The 27,520-nt window shown below is 40.4% G+C and overlaps 1 long non-coding RNA gene and 1 other non-coding gene across 3 annotated transcripts in view; one reads left to right on the plus strand and one right to left on the minus strand.

Annotated features, from left to right (window-relative positions):
- Positions 1-1,397: 1,397 nt before the first annotated feature.
- LOC117358271 overlaps positions 1,398-27,520 on the minus strand; it is a 58,943-nt gene continuing 32,820 nt past the window's right edge. Inside the window, exons 3-4 of one of the 2 annotated variants that reach the window (XR_004538985.1) lie at positions 12,270-12,294; positions 1,398-1,647 (exon numbers count right to left, since the gene is read on the minus strand). This is a non-coding gene — a long non-coding RNA (uncharacterized LOC117358271). Of the gene's footprint in view, positions 1,648-5,038; positions 5,169-12,269; positions 12,295-27,520 lie in introns of those variants that run through there. The other variant, XR_004538986.1, reaches the window with a different exon arrangement.
- LOC117352818 lies at positions 5,878-5,981 on the plus strand. Its single transcript, XR_004537870.1, has one exon. It is a non-coding gene; the product is annotated as a U6 spliceosomal RNA (small nuclear RNA).

The following is a 27,520-nucleotide window of genomic DNA, read 5'->3' on the forward strand; positions in this document are numbered from 1 at the left end:
CAACCGTACTGGGAGGGTTTGGGAGTGTGGGGGAGGGGAGGTTCAGGGGATCATCCAGTGGCAGGAGGGAGTGGACATCCTTCTTGCCTTTTTTTTCGGGAGGGTAGGGGATGGTTCGGGGGTTTTGGTCAGGTACTAGTGACCTGGATAGGCCACTGTGAGAACGGGCTACTGGGCTTGATGGACCATTGGTCTGACCCAGTAAAGCTATTCTTATGTTCTTATGAAATAAAAATAGATAAGAGCTGCTTGCAAAAACACAATATAATTAACTGACTTTCCTCTTATAAAAAAAGATCAACATTCTATCAATTATTTGTTTAAGCAGTTTTCATGGTTTCATACTGTATAATAGCTACTCAGCAATTATGATCAGTGTTCCGCATCAGGTGAACGGTATATTATTTTGGATCTATTTCACTTGTTGAAAGATTTGCTGAGTATTGTCCTCAGATATCTAATGCATATGGCATTCAAGGCAATGTTGTTTTTGCTAGTTATCCAAATTAATCAATTATAATACCAAGGACTGTCAAAATCCAAACAGTATAAGAATGAAAACATTGACGTTTTATCCTAACATTATTATAGCTTACCACTGTTGCAACATTAAAAGATAAAAAACAAAAAAGAGACTTCATTTTTCCACACAAATGTATAAAAAATCCAAAGACAAACAGAGCAAGTGGAACCACTGTTCTGGGTGAGCCAAAAAAATCTTTTATTGAAGATACAAAAAGGGAATGGGGACTTGTATACTGCCTTTTTGTTGCTTTGGCATTTCAAAGCAATGGGCACTGGAGGATTAAATGACTTACCCAGGGTCATAAGGAGCAGCACTGGACTTTGATTTCACAACCTCTGGGTGCAGAGGCAGCAGCTCAACCAGTGAACCACAGCCTCACACAATAGTCAAGCCAACAGTCCCTTACAGAATATCTAGCATGGTGCTACATTCTACTAATTAGACCCAATATTGGTACAGTCTGTTGATGGAACCTGACTGTGAGATCCAACACAGTCCATTTTTTGGCAAACATGCCTTCCTCTTGGGTCCTGTATTGACGCACCCAAAATCAATACAATGGATCAATACAAATACAAAATCAATACAATATCTTCATATATTATATTGATTTTGGGCACAGGATTCTTGAGAAAGACATATGTTTGCTGAAACAAGAACTGTGCTGGGTCTCACCAACAGAATTCAGCAACAGACTACTGTATAACTTGTACTACACTACCAATATTGGGTCTCATTAGTAAACTGTACCACCTTGCTCATACCCCTTCTAGATATTCAGTAAGAGGCTGTTGCCTTGACTATTTTGTGAGTCTGTTCTCAGTTTTTAGTATACCTTCAATAAAAACTTTTTTTTGGCTCACCAAAGATAAGACAGGCCTGGTAGGTCATTGGCTGTATTGTGTGTAGACACAGCGTTTGTAGGCTTAATCACTTAACAATGATTTCTGTGCAGTTTTTATGCCAGTGTCCCTTGTGGAAGGTGTTGTTTGACACGCCGAAACCAGGATCCTTGTTGGGACGTTTCGAATAAAGACTTTCTTGGCTGAAAGGACTCCTCCCCTTGTCTTTTTCTGTAGTTCTGGCAAGGGGGTACTCCATGACCGTTGAAAAATACTGGCCTAGACAAGAATACCAGAAACTGGAATTTTAAAAGCAGATGGTTTGAAACACAACTTAAAGGCACATATTTAGGAATCTTTGGAGCAGGTGAGAATACCACAAATCAGAGGATCATTGCATTTACAGTCATTCAGATTACACAGAAATACAGTTTGTTGTTCTCAACTCATAGTGGTTATCAATGCTACCATCCTTATTCAGCTGGATATAATAACAAATTTAACATCAGACATAATTTTCAATTGGGATTTCGTTTGGGCTACAGTACAGAAACTGTATTGGCATCATTGATTAACAATCTTAATGGCCTATATAGCTTAGGTACAAGTGCCCTGATTCTTCAGTTGGATTTGAGCAGTGCATTTGATCTGGTAGATCATGACATACTGTTGGGCTGCTTGAACTCAATTGGAATTATGGGAAATGTTCAGAAATGGATTAATGTCTTCTTACAAAATAGATCATACCAAGTTTATAGTGCAGGTAAATATTCCTCTTTATGGACTAACTCCTGTGGAGTCCCTCAGGGTTCTCCACTATCGCCAATATTGTTTAACATGTATCAGATTCCCTTAGCTAATTTATTACAAAGTTTGAATCTCATTTTCTATATTTATGCCGACAAGATCACCATATTAATACCAATGAAATCCTTTTCAAATGAACTGAAAAATTTAATCTCAAACATCCTGGCAAAAATAGAACAATGGACGGTGGAGTCCAAACTTAAACTCAATCCGGAAAAAACAAGGATTTTTCTAGCTAGTCCCAATGACAAACTCACAGAGATCGCTTTCAAACTTAATGGTCAAAACTTTGAAATAGCTAATAAAATTAAAATCTTGGGTGTAACACTAGATCGTTATTTATCTCTAGAGAATCACACGAATCAAATGATTAATATATGTTTCGCGATTTTGTGGAAACTTAGAACCATCAAAAAGTTTTTGATTCAGCTTCCTTTAGGATATTAGTATAATCTACCATTTTACCTACCCTAGATTATTGTAACATCATTTACTTGGGGTCATGTAAGAAAATATTCACCAGACTGCGTCTAATACAGAACGCAGCAGTTTGGTTGATTTTTGGTTTGAAAAAATATGACCACGTGAGCCTCTTTACTTACAACTTCACTGGCTACATTTTGAGGCCAGAGTTATTTTTAAGTTCGGTTGCATGTGCTTTAAAGCGTTGTTCAGCTTAACTCCAGTTTACCTATTTTATAAACTTAAATTATACATGTCGAGTAAAAATGCAAGAAATTCTTGCATGTATATGTACCTCACGCCAAAAGCTTGCCATTTCAAGAGTTCATTAGAAAAGACATTTGCTTTGCAAGCAGAAAAAATGAATTCTTGGATGAGTCCTTTGATTATTCAAACACAGTCATCTATTTATAAAGTTGATGAAAACCTACTTGTTTGAAAGATTTGTACGCTGATTTTATTGTTGTATTTTATCGATCCTGTATTTTTATCACTGATGGCCTCTTTTACAAAGCCGCGCTAGCAGCTGCTGTGCGGCAACAGCCCCAAAGCCCTTTAAATCTCTATGGGCTTCGGGGCCATTAGCGCAGCGCAGCCGCTAGCATGGCTTTGTAAAAAAGGCCGTGAATTGTCACATCCTCTTGATGTTAACTGCCCAGAACGACTGGTTGGGCAGTATGCAAAAAAATAAATTATTATTAAATAGTAAGAACATTAACCGCATGTTCATTGAACAACTTAATCTGAGAAAAAAGAAATAACTTATCTCAAATACTCAAGCTGAACCCAACAGGATCCGTTTCGCTGAGCGAGTCAGCTTCTTATGGGGATATTCACAACATAATGAAATGTAATACAGCAGTTGTTCAAAGAGTTGTGATATATTGTTATCACAGACTTCTCCTTCCCTTGCTGCATACGGGGATAGATCCACCAGCGATTAGTGCAAAATGGCATGCATGGTTTACCTTGAGTTGGATTCTGAGCGGGTTTCTGAGGTTCTTTTCCTTCCTGCTATATAAGCTTTCCCCCAGTGCTACATTTAAGAACCTCTATTGTTTTGTGCAGTGTTGTAGTGAGGAGGTTCGTTTCCATCTCTCTTTTTTGTATTCAGTGTTTGCATTTCCAAAATACTTTCCCCAGTTCTTACAGTACTAGGTACATGGCACAAGTGTTTGGACTAAGTTTCTTGAGCAGTTCCAGGAGACATTAGGCCAGTCTTGGATTTCTGACAACCTCATTCCAATGCATGTTGTGACCAGCAACATTGATTCTGATGGGTAGAAGGTTATCCACGGGGACAGGAATGGTGATGAATTCTGTCACCGTGTCATTCTCTTTGGGGTGTAATTTTAAAGCCAGAACTGGCCAAAAAAGTCTCCATGCAGGAACTGGGTAAGTTGGCATCTCCACTTAAGATGCTGTGAATGTTTAAATTTAGCTGAGTCTATCAGATTTTATATTTAGGTGACTGAGTCAATCGATCAGTAGTACCTTTACTTTGGCTAGTTCATTCTGTCACAGAAGTATGTAGGCATCTACAAGACAGGAACTCCCGAGGTGTGTACATTAGGCAAAAGTTGAGAACTAGGATTGCTCAAGATAAGTTTTAATTTTATTTTACCTCCAAGAAGTATATCCAACACAAAAGGGCAAACAAGAATTACCAAAAGCAAAGATCTTGACAAGAAGGTGGAATCCTGAGGTGGTTCATAGACAACGGCGCGAAAGACAAAAGCGTGCGCCGACAATTGAGCGCAGCGCGGAGGCGTGTGCCGCACAAAATTACAGTTTTAGGGGCTCCGACGGGGGTTTTTGTTGGGGAACCCCCCCAGTTTACTTAATAGACATTGCGCCGGTGTTATGGGGGGTTTGGGGGGTTGTAACCCTCCACATTTTACTGTAAACTGAACTTTTTCCCTAAAAACAGAGAAAAAGTTAAGTTTTCAGTAAAATGTGGGGGGTTACAACCCCCTACACCCCCCACAACGCCCCCACAACGCGGCGCGATGTCTATTAAGTAAAGTGGGTGGGTTCCCCAACAAAACCCCCCATCGGAGCCCTAAAAACAGTAATTTAGAGCGGCACACGCCTCCGCGCTGCGCTCAATTGTCTGGGCGCGCCTTTGTCGCGGCGCGCTTTTGACCTGACACCGTGATCCACTATTCAGATTCTACCAAGTATGCCAACAGTTTCAATTCTCTTTGATCAGTATCTTAATATATAGATGCCAGTCTTCTTCTTCTGCCAGCCCCGTACCTTATTTCTTTCCTTGCATCTTCACTTCATTCTTCTTGGTAATGCATTGCCCATCTTGCATTGCCTTGGAGTCTGTTTCCCTTTTTAGAACACATAAGACATTCCTAAACTGCAACTGACTCCAAAATGTTCCATCAACTTTATGAGAAGGTGTCCATCTAGATATGATCCCAATGTCTCTTGCTTTGGATTGACAATCGTTGTTTGTCTTTACGAAATGGAGAGAGACCCTGAAGAAAGCTACAGCATGATGGTTGAAATGTTGGTTCTACCTACACAGATAGAGCAGGACCGGGAAAACAGCAACAAACATGATGTCAGCCGTGGACACCTAAGAGAACAGGGTTCTGTCATATTTGGATTATTGTTTTAGTAGAAGTCAATACATGGACTTTTCTATCCCTTCCTTGGAAGTTTCTTTATAATCTGAAAGCTCAAACATCTCTTGGCTCCTAATTTTCAATCACCCCCTATGAAAGTATTTCTTAGGCTTACAAATTCTGCGTACCCAATTACCACAGTAGATCTTGACACATAAAATGCTGACCTTCCCACTGAACATAATGGCCAAATCTTTGGGGTTACCTTTGGGGTTATCCAAACTTTTCATCTTCATTGCCTTGGGGTTTTCCTGCCACTGTTTCATTACTGATTTTTCACACTACATAGAGACACTACTGGACTTCAGTTTACACATTAAATTTTCATATAACTCATCTAGAACTTAAGGAAGCAAATTTGTCTGAAGACCTGGAACTGTCAAAACATACAAGCTTAATTTTTCCTATATCCTAGTAAGAATGCAGGAAAAGAGCACCATATCTCACTCTGGTATTTTTTACTTGTTTTCTTCTTGTGTATATATAAATCATCAAGCCTCCATTTTGCTTGCTGACAAAGAATCAATTCAACATGCTATTTAACCTTTTTTTTTTCAGGATACTCAAATATATTGATTGTATTGTTCACAGTCACTAATCTTTGCTGGAAGGAAAAACACATATACTAAAATTGGAACAATTCAGAAAAGATTAGCATGGCCCCTGCATAAGCTTGACAAGCTTCCAAAACTCTTAGATGTTCTTGTATAGCCAGAAACAACGTCTTTTTATATACTGGGCCTACCCTTTAATCTGGCCCTGTCCACCAGTATCCATCAGTTCCAAAGAAGACATTCTCCAACACACTCATATATTGTTCATTGGTGCAGCTGGGGTGCTACCTTGTAAGACATACCTAAAAGTCCAAAATCAACAGTCCACTATATATTCACAGCACAGGGCCTCCCCTAAAACCACTGTCTCTCTCCTTCCCCCATACCATAGAATACCACCTATATCCATATATCTTCCTCCCCTCCCCATGCACCCTCAAAGATTATCAGTAAGGGCCTACATTGCCAACCATTAGCATGACTCCCACACACAAACTAATACCCAAAAGTCACATCTTCTACCCTCAAACCACAACTGTGCCATCTTTGAGGGGGGACTCCACAGTTGGGACAACACTTAGGCAGTACAATAAGCTCCCATGATGGACTTCAGTCTGCATAAGAATATATATGATTCCCAACACACCTGCTCTCATAGCTATATCCACACACAATAGGCCTATCTGTGCATCATCGCTAGACCACCCCATCCTCTATCACACACTGCTATGCCACTGTCAGAATTCTATGATATGTCATCTCATTAGTGCCACCCCTCATACCTGACTCCTTGGTGCCAGGAAAAAACCAACATACCTATGCCATTCCCTGTCTCCTGACCCTCAGCAGCACTACTATGCAACCCATGATTGATGTGGTCACCCTAACTCTTTGTTTATACCATACACAGACCAACGTCAGAAGGCAGAGAAGGAGGACCTGCAGGTGGAAGAGGAGGGCCATGAGACTGAGGCCAAGGGCCTGGAGGTCCAGAAGGAGCAGAAGGTGGCCTTGGAAAAGCAGGAGGTGGCTCAGGAGGATCAAAGGTGGAGGAGGTACTCTAGGAGGTAGAGGTGGACCAGAAGGCATGGGAGATTCCACTCCAGTGCACAGAGGTGAAGGACCCCTGGGCAGACATGCCACCCCTGGAGGGGGATGAGGAAGAAGAGGCAGAGGATCCTCGGGACCCGCCTGCCCAGGGGTCCTACAGATGTTCTAGTGCCCTGCAGATGGGCCAGTGCCCCCTATAGGGTCCACCTCCCACCCCCCCGATCCCCATGTGCATCTTCTATGTGAAACCTCAACAACCATAATGAAAATCTTCAGAGTAGCAGTTATATTGGTGGCAGGGGCAGGAAAGAGTTGGGTTCTTTCATGCCCTTGAAGAGGCCACTAGACTACCAGGGATGATAAGGTAGGGTACAGAGAGGATGGTGTTATACTGCAGGAGGAGGGAGGGATTGATGACAGAGCAGGAAGGGAGAGGGAAAGGCCATTCAGTGCAGTTGTCTATCAACTGCTAGGCACTATTTATAGACTCGCACCTAGTGTTGCCTAAGCATTCTTACACACTAGTAGGCATTAAGGTCCAGATTCTTTAACCAGCGCTGACTTTTTAGGTGCCGGTAGGTGCTCAAGCTCAGTTAAAAATGACATTTAAATTATATTTTCAATTGAGTTTCAAGGCATTTACCAGAATTGAATCGATCTGAATTGTGCTTTCATTGGAGCTTTAGGCTGCCTAACACCACTGTGGGTGTGGCTAATGCCGGAAGTGGTATTAGGTGGTCTAAAGCGTTTACACAAGCACAATTCACAGCAAAGATAGGTGCCGGCAATGTAGGCCTGGAAAACCCTGGCCTACATTTCCAGTGCCTATCTTTCCCAAAGGCATGATTCTCTATATGGCGCCATTGCATGATTGACATGTGATTGGGAGCCGCCGATATCAGCAGAATCTGGACCTAAATTCTTAGACACACTGCCATTTAGGCTAGGGTTTTCTTTGCCTAAATAGTGGGCATAACTCCATGCCTGAATCCGCCTCTAACTATGCCTACTTGCCGGTAGGAGCCTTAGTATAGACGCTTACCTCATTGAGTTAGGTGCCTACCAGCAAATAAATTTTTTAATTGGTTTATAACTGGGCTTTCAATTATCAGCGCTGATTAAGGCATTAAAAAAATTTTAATTAGGCACCTAGATCGGCTAGCTGTGCCAATCTAGGTGCCTAACTGTAGGCGTCTTTTATAGAATCAGGGCCTTAGTGCTTACCAAGAGGAGATGGCAGAGTCAGGCACAAAGAAAATAATAAAATGAGAAGATAAGGCAAAGACGTGGATCCCAGATAACAACTCTACCAGTTATTCCAGAGATTCTTAAAATGCAGGTGGGAACAGAAAGCATCCCTAGGGAGGGCTCCAAGGGAAGCGTTCACTGCATATGATGCATGCTACACCAGTCATTTTGATTTCAGCAATTTCTCAGTAAATTTATGTGGTGTCAGAGCACTTTAACTGTGAAGATTATATATTTGGAAAATACAAGGAGTCTTCCTTTTCCCATCAAAGAGCCCAGTTATGTAAAAGATGTGCATCAACCCTCAGCCCCATTATCAATTGCACCTCGTCCCCTTGAATTGTAATTGAAGTGAGTCAATGGTAAATCAATTTCAGCAACAGCAAAGCTCATATTGAGATGGCATGAAAAAAGCATGCCATATAATAACTTCCAATCAAAACAGGTGCTCCTATATTTTGTAACTGATCCAGTTAGCATACCATTTCACCTCTCTCCCCCATTCAAACACTAGACAATAATCTAGCATCTATACAAGTAAATAAGAGTTTTGCCTGAGCAGAATTTTACCATCTGTAACAAATTTACCATGCCATGCAGACATTTTTTTGACATTGGCAATGTATTCATTTATAACAAGCATGAAACATAACCATCTTATAAAACGAGTTCTAATTGACATGCTTTACTTAGCAGAACCATTGTAAATACAACAAACAAAAATTCAGGCAAAAAAACCTAAATACAGCCTGAGGATACTTGTTTTATTTCAGTCCTTTAATAGAACTACATGTTTCCATTTGTCTGGATGCTGTCAAATTCCATTTGGGTAAAAGTAATAATGCCACAAAAGCTTAGCGACAAGCGATTTCATTGTGTACAATGAGAAAATATTTTTAATTTGAGGGTGCTCCACTGTATTATATTAGCAAGATTATGTAATATTAATGATATTTATGTAAATCTGAAAAGTACTGTGTTGTAATTAAGCAATATATAGAAAATGCAGATGATAAAAACAAGCTGCCCAATATTCAATGGTATGAAGCCTTCCGGGAATGGCTCCCGGCCAGCTTAATACCGTTAAGCATGGTAACCACAGCGGAAGATAGCCGATTACCTCCCACTGAATATTCCAGTCAGCAGCTAGCCTGATCACTGGTTATATTACGCAACGTAGCTAGTCAGCACCAATATTCATTGGCTGAGCTGCTAAGTCTATCGGCCAGATACAGTTCCCTATGTCACGCAACCTAGCCAGTCACAGCCAATATTCAGTGGCTCATCAGCTAAACATGCGACCAGACAGACCCATCTAAAATACTGGTATATCTTTGCTAGCCTTAACTAGCCAGCCAATGAATATCGGCTTGGCTGGCTAAATCTACGGCATTGAAACCTAACCCAGAAATTCAATGTCCGTGGCCAGATATGGCCTCGGTATTGAATGTCCAGGATTGCCCCCAACCATGGAAGGTAGCTGGACTGCCTCTTGTGATCTGAATATCAGGCCAATAGAGTCTAAGGCAGGAGCAGTGACATCACCAGAGGTTCTGTTTCCTTGGAGCTGAAGGCATATAGAAGAGTGAATGTGTGTCAGGGAGGCTCTGGTGTAAATGAAAAAAAACAGAAATTTGTCAGCTCAGTGGCTGTGTAGTGCCTAGAATTAGTCAGGTTTAATTGTCCCTTTTTAAAGTATATTTTGAATTTTTGAACTAATTTACAGAGTGACCCAAAAGAGTGTGCAAACCTACCTGCTTTTAAAATTTAGACTATATATTGGTAAAAGGATGATTGCAAACAGCCTTTATTTATTAGGGTGTGATTAAAAACTTATCAGGAATCCTGCCATTAAAAGGGAAGGCAAATTGACATTAGGCCATAGGCTTTGGGGGGGAGAGGGTAGTGGTAAGGTTTATTCAATGTTGTAAAGTAACTAAGTAAATGTAACTAATGTACTTAAGTAAAATTTTGCTATTTTTACCTGCTACGTCTGTCTCTATATGTCTTATGATGAAGACCACACACCATTTTAGTAGCCTTCCTCTGGACCGATTCCATCTTTTTTATATCTTTTTGAATATGTGGTCTCCAGAATTGTGCACAATATTCTAAATGAGGTCTCACCAGTCTTGTATAGGGGCACCAATACCTCCTTTTTCCTACTAGCCATACCTCTTCCTAGGCACCATAGCATCTTTCTAGCTTTTGCTGTTACCTTTCCAACCTGTTTGGCCACCTTAAGATCATCACACACAATCATACCCAAGTCCCGCTCTTCTGTTGTGCACAAAACTTCTTTATGCACTAAACTGTACCGTACCTTCGGATTTTTGCAGTCCAAATGCATGACCTTGCATTTCTTATAGATGTCAGACTTACTGGCCTGTAATTCCCTACTTCTTCCTTATTTCCACTTTTGTGGAGAGGGACCACATCCACCCTTCTCCAGTCCTCTGGCACCAATCCCAACTCTAGAGACTAATTGAAAAGGAACTTCCCTAAGTTCCTTCAGCACCCTCGGATGCTGAAGGAACTTTGTCTACATTTAATTTGTCTACACTTTGTCTACATTTAATTTAGCTACCTCCTCACGAACACAAGACTCTGAAAATCAATCAGGGTCTACCACTCCACTATCCCTATTCGCATTTGTCTTCTGCGATCCTACTTCTGTATCATCAGCCATGAACACAGAACATAAATATTTGTTAAGCAATTCAGCCTTTTCTTTATCAGCTTATACATATTCTTCCCTTTTACTTTTGAGTCTCACAATACCACTTTTGTCCTTCTTCCTATCACTGATATATCTAAAAAAGTTTTGTCTCCCTGTTTTACCATGTCAGTTATTTTTTCTTCCATTTGTATCTTTGCTTTCCTGACTTCTCAACCAGCCTCTCTTAACTTTTCCAGATATTTTTGCCTGTCTTCCTAGTTCTGCAATCTTTTGTAGTTTATGAAAGCTAACCTTTTATTCCTTGCCTTCTCAGCTACTACTTTTGAGAACCAAAGCGGTCTTCTTTTCCTTTTCCTTTCACTTATTTGCCTCACAAACAGATTTGTCACCCTTACAATAACTCCTTTTAGTTTTGCCTACTGCATTTTTACTCCTTCCAGATGTTCCCATCCAGACAATTCCTTGATGTAATCCCCCATCTGAACAAAGTTTTTTTTTTAAGTCTAGAACCTTTACTTTTGAATGAACCCTCTCTCTACTCATCTTAATATTAAACCATGCCATGCAGTGATCACTGGATGCCAAATGATCATCCACTGTAACATCAGAAACACTTTCCCCATTTGTAAGCACTAAGTTCAGTATGACCCTATCCCGCATGGGTTCCATTACCAACTACTGGAACAGTTCTCCTTGTAGAAATGAAGAACTATAAGAGCAGTGTCTGAGATACAGAATTTGGGGGTCAATATCTTGGTGAGTATTTCCTAGCGCTATATCAGCTATATCTGATTTAGTATGATCAGGTGCCCTTCAAGTATCTGCTTCAAGTTAATTTTATAATAGTACATTCGGTAGAGTTAGCTCTGCAAGATTATAGCTATATGGTGGATTCTATAGTCACAAATAGTATATTTCAAGCAGTTCTTTCTTAACAACATTTTGTGGAAGATTAAAGATTATTTAGAAAATCCATCACTTATCAACAGCTAATGTATTCTTCACTATACTTTTACTTAAGTACTTTTACCAAGTACTTTGAACAACACTGGGTGTGTTGACGGCTTGTAATATGTGATTGGGTTATAAAGCCAGTGTCTCAAAAGATGAAATATTACTTGTGCTCCTCTATAGGTCAGAGCTCAGTGACAAAAATAGGTTCTTTTACATAAGGAATTTCAATTAATATTTTTTTGTTTTAGCTTGAAGCATCCACAGTTTTTAATAATATCCAGAAAGGGATCTGTTTCTATTAAGGAGATAAGGCTTCTTCTTCTTTTTTTTTTTTTAGTTTGTTTATGTGGACAGCATTGGAGCCAGGCCCCACTGCAAGAGAGATCTAAGCAAAACTAAAGCTAAATGTTTGCAAATTTCAACAAACATTATCAGTGGGACTTTAATACAGAAGGGAAAGAGGTAATTATTGCTTAAAGTGGGCTTCTGCACTGAAGTAATACTTACCAGGAAGAGTTCCTGTAAGAAGAACCTGTAAAAGAGAAAAACACACAAAGAATAATTTTCTAGGGTAAAGGGTAAAAATAGGAGTGAAAAGGGAAGCAAGTGATAAGGGGAAATAAAATAAAACATCTTATCTTGTTTAGCCATGTAGAGTGGCTTACATAATGAGTGGTCTCTGTAAGTTTGAATAATTCTGGAAACAGAGGATAAGAGGATCTGTGGGATGAGAGATAAGTAGTAAAAATATAAGCTAGGAGAGTTAAGCATGGGGAATGTATGGAGGTAGGAACAACAAGGGGTAAGGGAATGTAAGTGGAAGTAGAGATAAAATGAAACAGAGAAAAATGATGACAGATAAAGACCACATAGCCCATCCAGTCTGCCCATCCTCAGCATCCACTATCTCCTCTTCTCCCTAAGAGATCCTGCATGCCTGTCCCATGCTTTCTTGAATTCAGACAGTCTTTGCCTCCACCACCTCTACCAGGAGACTATTCCACAGATAAATTAGAACAACAGAAGGAAGGGAGATATATGGAAGCAATGGCATGAAGGAGAATGGGTGAGAAACCATTTGATTCGGTGTGGAGTACAGAACTGAGGCAATACAGTGTAAATGTGATAGAGAGGAGATGAGCTGGAAAGTGCATATTGAAGGGTGATGAGTTGGGGTAGGAGAAAGTGTTGAAAGGATGGAGTAATGTGAAGGCTGACAGACAGTATTGGAGGATGACAGATGATGCTGGAGGGAGACAGTATGTGGGTGTAGGTAGGGGGAGGTGATCTACAGCATTATGCTTAGGGCTTATAGATTTCATGCATTTTCATTTAGGAATCTGTGAAGCTCAAGAGGAATTACAGATGGCACTATTTTTTTTTTTCAGTTGCTGACATCTGTATTAGAGAATGACACGAGGACAAATTTTTCCCAGCAGGAACTCATTTTCCTGTCCCATCCTGGCAAATTCTTTTCCTGTCCCTGCCCCATTCCTGCATGCTCTGTCCTCATCTGCACACTTTAAAATCATAAGTGTTCAAGGCTTGAGTGGTTAAGGCAGAGCGTAAAGGAATGGGGCAGGGACAGCGACAAAACAAGCGGGGACGGGATGGGGAAATATGTGTCCCCGTGTCATTCTCTAATCTATATTAACAACAATGAACATAAGTGTGTTGCTGCAAAAAGTCAGTACTACATGCATTCAGTGGAATGCTGAAATAAAAATCACTGAAATCCAGAAGCCCTAACTATGGTGTACCATTACTGTGGAGCACCATATTTGGAGGTTTATTTGTATTCAAAGACCATTGTTTTACTGTATTATTTTGATAGTATGCAGAATTTTAAAATTTTGTACACAATGATTTTTCTTTTTTTTGCTCAGAATTTCCCCAGAAGTAATCTTTTATAAAGTATTCTTTCAAAGCCATACTTTTATCTCTTTTTCATTCACAAAGGTTACCACAAGAGTGGCTCTAGAATTTCTAATGTCTTGAGAATCCTCAAGAAAAGCTACTAAATCTGTTGATACCGATGGATCCACCCCTTCTTAATCTATCTTGAACTTTTTCTTATTAGGCAAATAATAACAATTGGAAATAGATAATGTTTCAGAAGAAGATAACAGACCATAAAAATTAACTTGTATCGTACACGGTAATTTTCTGTTTGTTAAATTACAATATAACTTGGGGAAGGGGTAAAACGCGGACCTCATGGACCTGACGGACCTCGCGGATCTAAACCCGTACGGCCTTAAAAATCTGAGGTCCGTGTCGGTCCGTGTCCGTGGCATTTGTAATTGCTGTCGCTGACAGACCTTGATGAGATTTTTGCACTGACGGATCCGTCTCAGCATAGGGAGGGAAAAGTGTTAGGATCCGTCAGCGCTAAAAATCTCTTCCAGGTCTGTCAGAGCCAGAGACTAGTGCTGGAGTTTGAAGACTTCTTTTCCATAACGCACGTCCAAAACCTATGTCCCCGCTCTCTTGGCTTCTGCTCTGCCGCTCCAGCACTAATCTCTGGCTCTGACAGACCTGGAAGAGATTTTTAGCGCTGACGGATCCTAACACTTTTCCCTCCCTATGCTGAGACGGATCCGTCAGTGCAAAAATCTCATCAAGGTCTGTCAGCAACAGCAATTACAAACGCCACGGACACGGACCGACACGGACCTTAGATTTTTAAGGCCGTACGGGTTTAGATCCGCGAAGTCCGTCAGGTCCGCATTTTATCCCTTCCCTATAACTTGTACTAAAAACCTTGCACCATAGGGACAACTATAGCAAATTGTAACCAGTAAACTATATATTATGCATATTAATATTAGACCCTAGTATGTATCAAGTTAGGATAAAAACTTGTATCATAAACTTATACAGAAATTATGTGTTAAACCTGTAACCCATTCTGAGCTCCTGGGGGTCAATGGAATAGAAATCGAGAAATCAAACTAAATAAATAAATAAAAATGGAGAGTGAAGTAAAAGCGAAAATACTGTTAACTCATACATTATAATTTCTTCAGAATATCAAAAGATAAACAAAGCAGATTAGAAGGAAAAGCTTCAGATTTATTTGTATACTTGGGTACTCTTGTATGTGCTCCAAAGAATATCAATCATGGCAGAAAAACCTTCTGCATCCTCTAATATTACAGCAATGGTGTTGACCTGTTAAGATCTTGTACAGGGCCCTGATAAAATCAAATAGGCATCCACTTGAGTGCCTGATGGCAGCATCACCTGTTCTCCTCAAAGTTGACTCTTAAAACTTCTGCAAGATTATATCTTTAAAAAGGGGAACTCCTCCACATGAACAAACCTTCCCAGTACATTCTCCTCCTTCAAACCTTGTTTCTTGTTTACATACACACATGTAAAGTGTTATAAGAGGCATTTTACAAGTTTAAAACATACTTTACAAATGAAATATAAAATTACTATTTGAATGTCATTACTTAGGCAAGAGTTTCTGTTTTCTCTACTTTAAACTCTTAACCCTTTATTCACCTGTTCATTACCATTCTAAGTAACTCCCAAATACTATATTACTCCTGAGCCATGTGGCCTTTATCTACTGTCATTTTCTCTGTTTCTCTGTTGAGCTGGGTCTGTCATGTATTTGTGTACAGTGCTGTGTACATCTGGTAGTACTACAGAAATGATAAGTGGAAATAATAGGTTCAAAGTTTGTTATTTTAAACCATTTTTGCCGGTTGCAATACCACTTAGTAGACCAACAGGAGATTTTTAAAGGTGTTGTATACCAGATAATATTTTTGTACTAATGTAAAGATTATCACATACTGCAATTGCACAAGTAAAGCTTTTTTTCTAAGAGGTCTCTTTGTTTAAGGTGGTCTGATTCCAATGGGTCAGGAAGAGAATTTCTTCCATATTAGGACTGGTTTAATGGAATAAATTACCTGACAAGATTTGTTTAGAAGATATTTTACATTTTCTCAAATTGCTTACGGCTTGATTGAGGCGCCTGATACATGGGGAGTCAGGGGGATTATTATTTTATTTAAGACTAGTTTACAATTTATTAATTTGTATCCCGCTTTATACAAAGCGGGTCACAATAAATACATACATAATAAAATATCAAACATCCATAAAGCAAACAATTACAAAACCAGTCAGCATCCAGCGCTCAAACAATAGAAAACCCAATTGCTAGTTGTTAGTTTTGATTGGGAGCAAGGTTTAAATGAGAGAATATGGACAAGTTTACAGTATGGAATTTTAAAGCAACTTGTTCTGGCTGTGAGGTGGCTTAAAGAGTGAGTATGGCAGAGTTTATTGTAACTGATTTTAGTATGATATTGTTGTCAGTTATTTTAACATGATACTATATGGTGATTTATTTTTGTTATGAATCACAATGTAGGGGTTAATAAATCACACTAACTGTCAAATTCTATATAGTCCACCTAATATTAGCTGCCTACATCAATACACCTAGCCGATGTAGGCTCTTATTTAATTAGTTAATAGGCTTAATTGTTGCCAATAATTGGCCCTTAACACCTCATAATTGCCATTAACTGGGCTTAATGGAAAGTTAGACGTCTAACTCAAAAAACAATTCTATAAAAATAGGTACCTAGTCCAAAGTGCCTACCTAGAAGTGGGCATGGTTAGGGGCCAATTGTGGGCTTGTTTTCAAATTGAGTGTCTCTTTTTGAATTAGATGCCGTTTAGGTGCCTAACTTAGGTGCAGATATTTAGGCGAAGAAAACCCTGGCATAAACACAATGCACCTAATATTAGGACCCCTAGCATCACCTAACACTACTTAGGCAGCACTAAGCGTGATTTTATAGAGTGCACTTAACATTTATAGAATCACACTTAGCGCTTCATTTGTCAGCACCAATGTTATAGGCAACCTGCTGTATATAGATTTAGGCCCTAAATACCCCCTTCCCCCTTTTAAGAAGTTGTATTAGGCTTTTTTATCACCAGCCGCAGCAGTATTAGCTCCAACACTCATAGGAATTCTAGAAGTGTCGGAGCTAATACTACCATGGCCGGTAATAAAAAAGCCTAATACAGCTTTGTAAAAGGAGAGAGGGGTAAATAACTTGCCCCCCTTTTACAAAGCCATAGTAGCAGCTGCCGCACGGTAAACAGTCTGATACCCATTAAATCCCTATGGGTGTCTGAGCGATTACCACAGTAGCAGTCGCCAATGTGGCTTTGTAAATTAGTAGATGGGAATATATATGTAGATTCTACTAACTTGAAAGATTATTATACCTATACTTGAAAATTTTGTGAACATATTTTAAAATGAAATATATGCACACATTTATCACGCTTGATTACTTCCTGCCCCCGAGCAGCTCCTTTATTTACTTTATATTTAAGAATTTTCAAATTGCATGCAAAATAAGAGAATCTTTTGACAGGCAACTGTGACTGAATACTTATGCTGGGTTTTACTAAGCAATGTAAGAGCATTTTACTGTGGTCCAGCGAGGTAACTGATCTGATGCTCATAGGAATTCAATGAGCGTTGGAGCATTTACCTCACCAGTATGCAAAAAAATGTTCTTATGCTGTTTCGTAAAAGGATCCCATAATAACCTCAAAAAAATCATATTATAAATATAAATAAGGCTAAACAAAATATTCACTATGAACCCCAAAGTCCGCAAAATAAGTAGGGCAAGAGGAAAGTATAAGACTAAATAACAAGGACATTTTTTTAAAAGAAAAAAATAGCTTGGACAGCACACCTACTAATTTTAAATAGTGGTCAGAGAAAGATAATTTCTGGAATAATAAAGTGCAAGAATTTTACTGGAGTAGAAGTTCCAGAAGGAAGTTGAAGTTTGTCACTTAGAAGCATACCAGCCAATATTCAGAGCAATTTAAGGGGCAGGAGAGGCTCCAGCCCTCTTAAATCACCTGGGGCCACCAGACCATCTATATTCAGTGATATTTAACTGGGCACACAAGTGCCTCAGGCTGCCACAAGGGGTTATGGCAGCTCTTTTGTGAGGGCAGCTGCAAGGGGCAGGACTGAGTGATCTTCAGTCCTGCCCCTATTACCACCACTGAATCACCATGGATATCAGATATGCCTGGGGGGCTTATCTAAACTGGAGTGGGGGTTGGCAGTTGGGGGTAACATTCTGGGGGGGAAGGGATTTGTAACCATCACTAACTAGAGGGGGCAAGGGGGCTTCATCATATGGAAGGAAATTAAAACAAAAATAGGCCGGGACTCCGTGGACGACGTCACCCATTTTTGAGAATATCTGCCTGCTGTCCCAGGATAACACCTGTTATGGTAAGTAACTCTGCTTTTTCAGATGTGCATTTTAGGGAGATGTCTGTATTAGTATGGAAATTTTTACCTATTGTTGATTAGCTATAGAGGAAGTCAGTGTAACTATAGCAGAAGGAAAACTGTAATAGAATGTATGCATTTGCTAGTGTACTCCAAAACAAGCAGGAAATGCTTGCCTAGGAAGAATTATTTTAATTTACTGTTCAATCAAAATGTGATAAAATAAAGTTTCATTCTCTTGAAAAAAAAAAAAAAGGCATGCCGGTCCCAGTGGCGTAGCGAGGGTGGTGGTACCCCGTCCCCTGCTATGCGTGCACGCCCTTCCCCCGTACCTTTTTAACTTTGGCGCGAGCAGCCACCAACTTGCTGCCCGTGTTGGCTCAGGCACTTGCTCTGACATCACTTCCTAGGTACGGGTTCTGGAAGTGATGTCAGAGAGAGCGCCAAAGCTGACGCAGGCAGCAAGTTGGTGGCTGCTCACGCCAAAGTTAAAAAGGTACGGGGAAGGGGTGTGCGTGTGACAGGGGGAGGAGTGGGAAGGAGGGGAAAGAGGAGGAGGGGTGCCGGCGCCCTGAACATGATGATGTCCAGAGCAAACCGCCTCCCCGCCCACCCCCACCCCTTACTACGCCACTGGCTGGTCCTAACTGAATATATCAACAGGAATCACATAAGCTCTGGCAGCCTTCCTCACTTAAACTAGCCACAGAGATTTATTTAGTGCTGGTGCCTGGGCTTAATGAAATATCTGGGCTTAATGAAAAAGTAATAGAGGGTGTGTGTGTATGGTCCCCCTCCCCCCATGGCGGTTGCGCAGCTTAGTATCATAGGAAATTATTTCATATGCTTCACAAATGAAGCCTGTTTATCTGTTTAATTAGATTGTAAGCTCTACTGAGAAGGAACTGTCTCTTGAATATTTTAATGTACAACTCTGCGTATGTCTAGCAACGTTATACTCATAGTAGTAGTAATTCTGTTTGCAGGTGTCAGCATTTTTAAAAAATGCTGGCTGATGCAGGCTGAATATCTACCCCATAGATAACTGAGAAAACATAGTTAATATATTTATCCTTAACAATGTATTTATATATATATTTCATTAAAAAAGTCTACTCCTATCTGAAGGACCCTAGGTTGCAACTATAAGATCTGAGCCTTTTCTTTTGAGTCACTTGAGCAAAGTCTGAGAAAACTCAGATCTTTAGACCATAGAAAAGTTATTCGCCACAAAGAAAAATGTCAGAATTCTTTCACAGGAGCATGTCTTTTTTTAAATGCAGCTAAATATTAACCACATTGTAGAATGATACAGGCAAGACAAATGATGGGTTGTATCCTTAGGAGTTTCGTCATCCGGAAGCCCGAAGTCATAATGCCGTTGTACAGATCCATGGTGAGACCTCATCTGGAATATTGTGTACAATTCTGGAGACCACATTACCAAAAAGATGTGTTGAGAGTTGAGTCGGTTCAACGAATGGCCACCAGGATGGTCTCAGGGCTCAAAGATTTCCCGTATGAGGAAAGGCTGAACAGATTGCAGCTATACTCACTCGAGGAACTTAGAGAGAGAGGAGACATGATTGAAACGTTTAAATATATCACGGGCCGCATTGAGGTGGAAGATGATATCTTCTTTCTTAAAGGTCCCTCGGCCACAAGAGGGCAACCACTGAAAATCAGGGGTGGGAAATTTCATGGCGACACCAGGAAGTTTTTCTTCACCAAAAGGGTGGTCGATCATTGGAATGAACTTCCACTTCAGGTGATTGAGGCCAGCAGCGTGCCAGATTTTAAAAGGAAATGGGATACACATACGGGATCTCTAGGGGGTAAAATCAAGGGGGGTGGGTCATTAGAGTGGGCAGACTTGATGGGCTAAGGCCCTTTTCTACCGTCATCTTCTATGTTTCTATGTTTTTATGAACTTTGTAGCTTTGCTAGAAGCAAATTGAAAACCAGTGCCCTCTAGTGGATAATCCCATTTACCCATTTAAGGGTTTTAGCTATCAAAGCTACAATGGCGATTCTCCTATGGAAAATGCACCGAAGCCCATAGGAATTGAATGAGCTTCGGTGCAATTGCCGCGGGGGAAACCGCTACTGCACCTTTGTAAAAAGAGCCCTACAGGGACTACTATTAAGACATGCTATTTTACCACAAACTCATGATATTTTAGCCCAGGTCCCATTTTATGCAGTAAGATCTAGTTATTAAAAACTGGGGTTAACATTACAGTTTCACATCTGAACCATATCTCACTTTGATAAATTGCCCCCTAAATGCCTTTGAAAACTATCCTATTGGTTCCATACACAAGCAGCATGGTTACTGGAATTATTTTGAAGATGAAAACAAACTTTGAGAACTGTTGAGGAAGTAACTAATCAAAATTATGTTTACACAAAACATAACTAAGAGTTCTGCTTCATATTTAGGACTTTATAACATGACTGCAAGTTGGCTTGAATTCTGACTCCAGTAATAGTCAGTTTCTCCATGTAACTATTGCCTAATATGACTGGATGCAGCCCCAGCTAAAGCAGGTGCATACATTTTAGTGACTTTCAAGGACTAAAACATCACATATTTCATCTTAATCTAAGACATATCCTTTCAGTTCATGAAACTGTTCCCATGGCATTAATATAAGTTGATGTCAATTCTGGGGTAGGTGGGTTTAAACATGATCATTTACATAGAAACAGAGTAACTGTCTTTTAAGCTTAGCAAGAGCATAAAACAACTTGAGCAGGGGAGAAGCAGTCAAAATTAATCAGAACCTGGTGGTTTAGCAAAGGCTTAGTTGTTCCCTGTAAATGTGGAAGTGAAATCAAATGTATATTAACACAGGGTAGGCTTAAATAGCAGGAGGTTGTGTGCATGCAGCTGACAAACTGTACTGTTTTTCTTGGAACTTTAGAATATAAAATATGTCAGGTTTCCAAACAATGTTTCTGGGCATGGCATACCTAGGTAGGAGACTCATTATAATTAAATTTCTGCTGAAATATTTTTCTGTCACACGCCTTCTCTGATTGGCAGTGTAGTTTGAAGTTAAAAAGATAGAAATGAACTATCCAAGACCACCCAGATTTTATACATATTCTCACCACTCTCTTTACATGGTGTAGGCATAGAACCAAGGGGTCCTTTTACTATGATGCACTAAAAGGTGGCTTGCACTATGACTTGTGCGTGGGTTTTCCACATACTGTGGCCACTTGTGACACAGCTGTAAAATGGCTGCATTTTCCATTTTTTGCAATAATAGCCACATGCTAATTTTCTCATTAGCACTTGAGTCTAGGCCAGGGGTGGGCAACTCCAGTCCTCGAGGGCCGGAATCCAGTCGGGTTTTCAGGATTGACTCAATAAATACGCATAAGCTCTATTTGCATGCACTGCTTTCAATGCATATTCTTTGGGAAATCCTGAAAACCCGACTTGATTCCGGCCCTCGAGGACCGGCGTTGCCCACCCCTGGAGGCAGTAAGGGCTCCCGTGGTAACCACGCACTAACCAATTAGCATAGCTGTGCCCACTCTCTGTTTCCAAATATGCCCCCAGTGCTGAAATATAAAGTTTATTTTTTTAGCACATGGATGGGATATGCACATGCACAAACCGCTATGGAATGCCTGAGCATGCACACAGTAATGAGTGCTCTTTAACATGTGGTAAGCACACGTTAGTGCTTACTGTAGCTTTGTAAAAGGGTACATCGGCCAACTTGTAGTTTTTTTATTTTTATAACATTTTATAAAATTTCCTTTACATATACAATCGGGTTGGGCACTCATTAGTTAACAATCTAAATTTCTAATGTACCTTAAAAATGTTAAAGCACACAAAATTAATTTACCCCCTTCCCTTTTATGAAACTGAGTTGGGGTTTTTATCACAAGCCGCAGTGGTAAAAACTCTGATGCACATAGGAATTCTATGAGCGTCAGAGCTTTTATCGTGTGGCCTGCAATAACTGCAATAAAAAACCCAATGTGGCTTCATAAAAGGAGAGGGGGTAATTTGCATAAGCCTATGAATTAACATGCATATTATCAATTTTGGGTGTTAAAACAATTTTGGGTGTTAAAACAAATATGTGAAAAGAACATTAAAAAATAGAAAAAAAAAGTCAAATAGGTAGAAAAAAAAAATATTTTGGCCTGTGCCCATTCCTAATACTGAAAGCTGACCCCCCCTCCCACCCTCCCCCACCCCTACATGCAAATGGGTTATTTTGGATGTTTTTAATTTGGACTTTTTTTCAATAATATAAAAAAAAATTGATGTCTAACTGGACCATTTTTGAAAAAATGTTAGACATCTTGTAGGTTCAAAAATGGACAATTACTCCACCCAATTTTTGGATGTTTTTCTCAAAATGTCAAAAGTTAGATTTAGAAGTCCTATTGAAAATGCCCCACTACATCAGAAGGTAGGAGGTAAAGGGAAGCTGGTCGGTTATGTCTGAGAATAGGGGGGAATGTGATTGACTATTCCAGAACGTTGGAAGTGAAAGGAATTGATTAGTTATAACACAGGATTGGAGGGGGAAGATGCAGCAAGCAGGTCAGAAGATTGCAAGGGCATTTTAAATTTGAATACCAGTTTAAATGAACCAAAATGACTCATAAGAATATAAGAACTGCCATACTGGGACAGACTCAGGAAGCAGAATGGACCAAACCCTCATTTATTCTGTTGTTTCTTGGGAGGCAAATAAAGCATAGATACTTTGGAAGGCATGGTACATTGGTTTATTTATATTCCTTTAAAGAATTCATGAAATTTTGATTGTATACACATAAACGTACAAATCTATCTGTTTACAGACAATAAAACCGCATTCAGAAATTCTAAAATGAATAGTTTTTAGTATTAAGACAAATCTGTAAAACATACTGAAAATCATCCAAAACTGGGATAAATTTAGGAAAATTGGAAAATGAATCAAACATTTTTTTGGCTTTGCTCATCCCTACTCCAAAAGTAATCTTATTACTAAAAGAATTTGAGCTGTCATACTGGAACAGACCACAGGTCTATCAAGCCAGTATCCTGTTTCTAACAGTGATCAACCCAGATAACAAGTACCTAACAAGATCCCAAAAAGTGAAATATATTTTATACTGCTTACCCTAGGCATAGGCAGTGGAATTCCCCATATCCACCTTAAGAATAGACTTCTCTTTTAAGAAGTTATCCAAACCTTTTTTAAACTCTACTAAGCTAACTGCTTTTACCACATTCCCTGGCAAAAATTCCAAAGTTTAATTACAATATTTATTGTATTTATTAAATGTAGCTATTTATATACTGCCTATTAATTGTCTAAGTGATTTACATTCAGGCTCAGCCATTTGTCCCTATCTGTGCTGGTGGGCTCACAATCTAACTTACCTGGGGCAATGACTTGGTGCTGATTCCTCTCCCTGTGTACCCAAGCATCTTTCTGGCACCTTTTTTTTTTTTTAATCAATATCATACTTTAAGATCATCTGATATATTTGCCTCTAGTTTTCTTTCTCTTTTTCTTCAGAAAATCCCGCCCCATCCCAATATTGTACCAATTCTTGGAGTTTTAACAACCCCAAATGCATGACTGCATTTATTTAGCATTACATCTTTGCCAAACTCCAGACCATTTTACAAGCTTCACTGGATATCTCTTCATGTTTAAGTTACCCAGTCTGTGAAAATGATTATGCTGCTCATTTTAAAAAACCCCAAAAACATTCAAATAATGACATAATGGGGTGATCGATGCACATGTGGCTGCAAAAAGTCTAAAGCTTTTAATCACTCTCCCCCCCCCCCACACACACACACACAAACACACAAAAAAGAAAAACTCAACAACTCACAATGCTAGTTGCTAAAATCAAGACGATCAAAGTTGCTATTCCATGGGCATGGCATAGGCATGACATGGGTGGCATCAGGGGATGTGCTTCCTGGCATGATAATAGATAGTAAAAGGATTTGTTTGGGCTAGGGTTACCAGACATCCAGGAAAACCCAGAGGACTGTCAAGGTGCCCGGACTTTCCAAAACCCAACAGTTTGTCTGGGATTTGGAAAGGCCTACGAGCTCCGGCCACATCTGGAGAGCCTCTGAGCATGCGCAGATGATGTCACAGATATCTGTACACGATCCAGGCCCTCCAGATGTGGCTGTAGCTGGTCGAAGAAGAGAGGAGGCTTTGCGGGGGCGGGGGCAGAATGGGGCAGGGTTGGAGGCAGAAACAGCAAGGCTGGGGAAGAATTGGATGGTGCTGGGCAGAATGAAGTGGTGATGTTATACTAGAAAGAAATTCAAGTGATGTATTTAATTTTAAATGTTTTATTATTTGTACACTTGTTGTAAGATTAAAAAATGAATAAAGAATTAAAAAAAAAAATAATAATAATTTTACTGCATTAACATAAACATTTTTATTGTCTTTTTAGTTTATATGCTGTATTTTTACCATTGATATTTTGTATTTCGCCGATTATCCAGTTTTTCTCTTTTGTGTAAACCGCCTAGAATTTTTTTGATTGAGGCAGTATAGAAAAATAAAATTATGTTATGTTATGTAGGTTATGAACAGGGTGGGGCCATGTGTCTGTGGTCATATTTTGTTGCCCAAAATATGGTAACCCTAGTCCATGGTCCAAAAATATGCTTTAGTTTGAAGCATGGGCCAGATCTTTTTAATTTTCCTTCTCAGATGTGGCTTTTTCAAGAAATTCCTATTTAAAGGATATCTTGTGCAAATCAGATATATGGATAGTTACAAGGGAGTGTCAGGTGGGACATTACCCCTGTAGGAGATGTGCGGTTTGTGAGAACATGCAGGAGGGAAGTTCAGCTCATCTTCCAGGACGTCCGCCTATTCCTCTTAGATGTATGACTACATGTGAAACTAAGAGAGTAGTGTATGGACTAGTGTGCCCTTGTGGATTGACTTACATAGGACACACCTCACGCTGATTGAAAACAAGACTTATTGAACATAGGACAAAAAGGAGATCGATGTTATGACACGTCATTGTGTGAAAGAAAATCATGTGTTCTCTAACTTTGAATGCACAGTATTGGAACATATAACCCTGTCTCAGAGAAGAGGTGACATTAAACGAAAACTTTACCAACATGAGCAGTGATGGATTTTCTTTCAAGATACAATGTGGCCTAATGGCTTGAATTTGCGTATTGAATGGTGTGCATTTTTTTGAATGACTGCATTTCCTTGAATAACATTTTTCTGACTGACTTTTTTTAATGATAACATTTTTGAATGACATGTTTTGAATGATACTGCTTCTTTGAACATCAGTGTTCTCTAAGGCTGACGTCAGTCCAGGAAGTGGTGAACTGGAAATGGATCATAGCCTGAGTTCTTAAGTTGGCTGGTTGTTTTGTAGCTTTAGTGTAGTGAGAAGTGGGAAGATTTAGCTTGTGTAAAGCCCTGAAACAGCCAAGCATGGTGAAACAAGGCATTGGAATAGTTTAATGGTGTTTTCGAAGTTTTTTTAACTGCTTGCTGAAAGATTCCTATACAGATTAAATATGGAGGATACAAGCACAGCAGCAGGAGCATCGGAAGCCAAAGAGAATTAAGCAAAGTGTTTTCTCCTTTTGTGCTTTATAAATGAGTGCACAGTGGTGGGTAGAGCCTTTTGTTGATCTTTACATTTTGTGGGAGTTGGAGTATTTTATGCGATGACAGAAGGAACAGCAACTTGAAATCACCTGCCGATTGCTACATGAAAATTGGTTTTGAGGCTTTTCCTCCCCGCCCCTTCCCCCCTTTGTTAATAATTAAATATAGATTTTGGGAACTTCTCCCATCTCTGCTGAGTAACATTTTTTTTGAATTTTTGAAATTTTAAACATTTCTATCATATCTCCCCTCTCCTGCCTCTCCTCCAAAGTGTACATCATATGCCTTATGATGAAGACAAACAACTATTTTAGTAGCCTTCCTCTGAACCGACTCTATCCTGTTTATATTTCTTGAAGGTGTTGTCTCCAGAATTGCACACAATATTCTAAACTAGTCTTTAAGCCCGTTAGATTAACGGGTGCTAGAACATATGTGTGTGTGTCTGTCTTTTTTTCTCTCTCTCTCCTTAGCCGCTTTCTTTCTTTCTGCCTTTCTTTTTCCTTGGCTGTCCATCACCACCCCTTGCCTGCTCCCCCTGTCCATTTTCCCTTCCTTTTACCTCCACTGTGTCCACCACCACCCCTTCACTGCTCTCCTTATGCAGCAGCAGCCCTTCTCCCTTTGTTTTACCTCCCCCCTGTCCAGCAGCACCTCTTTCCTTCTCCCCCTGTCCAACATTAGTCCTCCGTTCTTTTTTCTTCACCTCCCCTGTCCATCAGCATCTCTTTCCTTCTCCCCCTGTCCAGCAGTAGGCATCCCTTCCTTTTTTATCCTCCCTCCTCCTTCTTATCCCTATGATACTCTTACCTTGCTCTGCCCCTGATCAGAGGTTCCCGACAGCTGCCCAGTTGCACCCATTGGAAAAGTTCCCACTGCCGCATCCCGCACCCCTCCTGACGCGGCTCCCACTGTCCTTTCTGTCTGTCTCTGTCCCTGGCCCCCTTTGCCTGTCTGTCTTTCTGTGTATCTCCCTGACCGTGTCTTTCTTCTTTCCTTTCTGTCTCCCTTCCTCCCTCTGTCTGTCTGTCCAAAGCAGCATTCCATCCCCCTCCCCCCACACCAGTTCCCTGTGCACCTGCCCCTGTGTCTTTCTTATTTTCTTTGTGTTTCCCTTCCTCTCTCTGTCTGTCCAAAGCAGCATTCCATCCCCCTCCATTTCCCTCCCCTCACACCAGTTCCCTGAGCACCTGCCCCTGTGTATTTCTTATTTTCTTTGTGTTTCCCTTCCTCTCTCTGTCTGTCTGTTCGTCCAAAGCAGCATTCCCTTCCCCTCCATTTCCCTCCCCCCCCCCCACCAGTTCCCTGTGCAGCAGCATTAGCGTTTCCTCTACCCGCCCCTGTCCCTTCCCCTTCCCCTTCCCGCGGGCCGGACTACAAAGGTGGTGATTCCAGCAGCGCTTTTATCAGTCTCCACACGCTGCTTCGGGCCCTTCTGCCCTGATTTACTCTGGCACGTCCCTGATGACATCATCAGAGACGCGGCAGAGCAAATCAGGGCAGTAGAAGGGCCCGAAGCAGCGTGTGGAGACTGATAAAAGCGCTGCTTGAATCGCCATTCGGACCCGAGGGAAGAGAAGGGGGTGGGCGGCAAAGGAGAAACGGAGATCGGCGGCGGCGACAGGAGAAACGGAGAACGTCGTCTGGCTGCGGTCCGGCTTGTGGAGGCGATCTGGTTGTGACGTATTCGCGCGCATGCGCACTCCTTCGGCCACAGACCTACAGCGCACGGAACACGAAAATAGGACTGCGCATGCGCGAGTTAGCCTTTTATTATATAGGATGAGGTCTCA

The sequence above is a fragment of the Geotrypetes seraphini genome, chromosome 1, assembly GCF_902459505.1.
Source record: "Geotrypetes seraphini chromosome 1, aGeoSer1.1, whole genome shotgun sequence".
In the NCBI taxonomy this organism is placed as follows: Eukaryota; Metazoa; Chordata; class Amphibia; order Gymnophiona; family Dermophiidae; genus Geotrypetes; species Geotrypetes seraphini.